The sequence below is a fragment of the Phascolarctos cinereus genome, unplaced genomic scaffold (assembly GCF_003287225.1).
Source record: "Phascolarctos cinereus isolate Bilbo 61053 unplaced genomic scaffold, phaCin_HiC Scaffold_4;HRSCAF=312, whole genome shotgun sequence".
Lineage (NCBI taxonomy): Eukaryota > Metazoa > Chordata > Mammalia > Diprotodontia > Phascolarctidae > Phascolarctos > Phascolarctos cinereus.
In genome coordinates this window covers 202082384-202085940 of record NW_027555847.1, presented here as the reverse complement: position 1 = coordinate 202085940, position 3557 = coordinate 202082384, and the positions used below count along the sequence as shown (strand labels likewise).

Sequence of the window (3557 nt, the reverse complement as noted above, 5' to 3'; positions counted from 1 at the left end):
TTTTTAATTTTTAGGCAATTGGGGTGACTAGCCCAGGTGACAGCTAGTAAGTGTCAAGTGTTTGGTCTGAGGCCGGATTTGAACTCAGGTCCTCCTGACTTCAGGGCCAGTGCTCTATCCACTGTGCCACCTAGCTACCCCTCTACTTCACTTTCAACCCATTAATATGATTATCCCTACTTGTTCATATTCTTCATAATTTCTTCTGACGTTATACCAAATACACAACACACACCATTTCATTGGAGTAAATGTTAAACAAATTGTGTTGCATAAATGTAATATATTACAATTCTCTGCTACTACAAAAAAGTGTTGCTATAAATATTTTGGTATAAATGAGAATTTTCCATCTTTGACCTTGGAATAGGTGTTTAGCAGTGATGTTTCTTGGTCAAAGAATGTGGACATTTTAATTAATTTAAAATTTTAATTCCAAATGGTTAGACACCAGTAGTGGTTTCAGTGTACCCATCTTTGCACAATCCATTCAACATTTACCATTCTCACTTTTCTTATTTATGACAGTTTTGTAAGTCTGAGGTAAAACCTCAGTGTTTTGATTTGTAATTCTCTTTTTATTAGTGAATGAATAAATGATGAAATATTAAGTGCTGGGTAGACAAACATAAGGAAGCAAGAAAATCCCTTCCCTTAAGGAACATATTACATTCTAATGAAGGAAGACAATACATAAAGGGCAACTAGACAGTGGGTACTGGGCAGAGGCATATGTGTATTGGCTGGGCCAGAAAGTGTTCTGGAGGCCCAGTTCCTGGCAAGATAAGATGAAGGTTTAATTACAAAATCTCCCTAGTAAGCTGGGGAATAAGGAGAATGGCTGGAGTGCAGGTGTAATGATTTGGAAATGGCTTGGAGTGTGGAGCAGTTTTTCATATGGATCACTTATTCACTGGGAAATAAATCTTGGACTAATATATTTGTGTCAGCTCCATACATATTTTAGCTATCAAATTTTTATCAGAGTTGATACAAAGTCCCCCCCCCAATAAACCATTTCCCTTCTTGTTCTAAGTCCACTGATTTTATGTGTGAAAAAGCTTTTCAGTTTCATATAATTGAAATTATTTATCTTTTTTTTGTGATTGCCACTATTTTTTGTTTGCTTAAAGACTTCTCACCCTTATCATGGCTGTAAAAGATACTTTACCTAGTTTTTTTGATGTGACTTTTAATACTCAGGTCACATATCCATTCTGAGCTCATTTGTGACATATTGTGTAAGGTGTTTAAACCAGAGATGTCAAACACATGGCTCACAACAATTTTGAGTGCAGTCCAAACCAGATTAAAATGTAACTGGGAAATATTTAACAAAATAAATAAAAATTCAATAAAATATAGACGACATTACATTTAAAACTAAGTCAATATGTAGTCCATGGGGATCCTTATGTACAGTTTAGTGGTCCTATTTCTATTTGAATTTGACACCACTAGTTTAAACCCAGTTTCTTCTAATTTACTCTTTCCTGAATTTCTTAACAAATCAGCAGTTCATCCTCAACTAAGTTATTACCATTATTACTTTTAATAATATTGTTCTTCTTTATGAATTCTCAGATGTTCAGGAAGTTGTGAGCTGCTGAGCAAAGCCTTCTCACATCGATTGTGTTCCTAGGATTTTTCTCCAGCATGAATTTGCTGAGCTTTGAATGTTTGGTAAAGGCTTTCCCACAATCGTTACGTTTGTAGGGTTTTTCTCCAGCATGAATTTCCTGATGTTGAATAAGATTTGATCACTTAATGAAGGCTTTCCCACATTCATTACATTTATAGGGTTTTTCACCAGAACGAATTCTTTGATGAAGATTAAATTGTGAAAAGGAGTTATAGACTTTACCACATTCATTACACTTAAATGATTTTTCTCCAATATGAGTATATTCATGTTGAGTAAGATTTGATTGCTTTTTAAAGGTTTTCCCACACTGATTACATTTATAAGGTTTCCTTCCAGCATGAATCATCTGATCTTCATTAAGTTGTGATTTGAAGGTGAAGGCTTTACCACCTTCACTACACTTATAGGAGTTCTCTTCAGAATGAATTCTTTGGTGAAAATTAAGTTGTGAAATTAGACTGAAGGCTTTTTCACATGCAGTACACTTAAATGGTTTCTCTCCATTGTGAGTATGCTGATGGTTGAGTAAGATGTGTCCTCTGAGTGAAAGTTTTCCCACATTCATTACATGTATAGGATTTCTCTCCAGAATGAATTTTCTGGTGCTGAGTAAGGTGTGCCTGCTTGTTAAAAGTTGTCTCACATTGGTTACATTTGTAGGTCTGGTTTTCTGCATGAATTTTCTGAACATTAAGCTATAAAATCAGGTTCAGGTCTTTCCCAAATTCATTATAGTTAACAGGTTTATTTATTGTGAAGATTTTTGGACATTCAGTTAGATGCAAATCACCTCTAATGCTGTAAGTATCATATTTATGGAGACTTCTTACTATAGAAACTATTTGTTGTGTACCCAGGATTGATCTCAGACTGAAGCTTCTCTCACATTCATTACTTTCAGAGCTTCTTTCTTTACTTGATGTTTCGTAATATGTGACTGTGACTTGCTTCGAATGTTTCTCCTGGTGACCGTGCTGCCTCACTAGTCTGCCATAACATTTAAAGGATTCTTTTGGTTTGGAGTTCCAGCAAGTATGTCTTGTAGTTCTTTCCATTATCATCTCCTGAAATGACTCTTCCACAGAAGTTTTCTGCTTTAGAATAGACTCCTATGATGGAAGCCTTGTTTTCCAATCTGAAAGAAATATAAAAAAGTATAAAAGAAATATAAAAATATAAATCTCTTTATGGTAGAAGAAAGAGAGCTATTGTAGGAACAGAATAACAAAATGGGAAGATGTCTTTAATGAATTAGTTCATATTTATATAAATGCTTTAATGTAGAGATACTGCTTTCCTGTGAGGAAGGTAATACAATTAATATCATCATTACCATTTTCTTGATGAGGAAACTGAGGTTCTCAAAGAAGTTGAGTGCTTTTCTCATGGTCAAATAACTAGTAAATAACAGAACTTGGATTAGAACTGAGAGTATGTAGGCTTTATACAACCTAATTCAAAAGAAAGCATGCTATTTAAATGTCAGTCAATTAACATTTATTAAGCATTTACTGTCTTTCGGACACTGGATAGTCTCAAATACTTGCCATTGTAAAGAGGTTCAGAGTGAAGGAAAGTGAACAAGGATCATGAGCTCATGTTTTTCTTAGTTTCTCATATTTGTTCTTCCTTACAATGCAATAATATTCCATTGCATGTATATTCCACAGTTTATTTCAATTTTTTGTTGATATTTGAGCACTGACTTTGTTTCCTGTTTTTCGTTGTGTTGCTATGGAGATTTTAGCATATAGGTGCTATATTTATTTCTGTCTTTGACATCTTCATATTTGCTTAGTAGTGGGATCACTGGGTCAAAGGGTAGGAACTTTAATGACTTTCCTTGAATAAGTTTTTAAAACTGATCTCTTTTTTAAAAAAAACTAATATTTTATTTTTCCCCAACTACATG

General features: G+C 34.0%; 1 pseudogene; it reads right to left on the bottom strand.

Moving 5' to 3' along the window:
• Positions 1-1638: 1638 nt before the first annotated feature.
• Positions 1639-2813, bottom strand: LOC110200831 (uncharacterized; annotated as a pseudogene).
• Between the last annotated feature and the right edge of the window lie 744 nt (positions 2814-3557).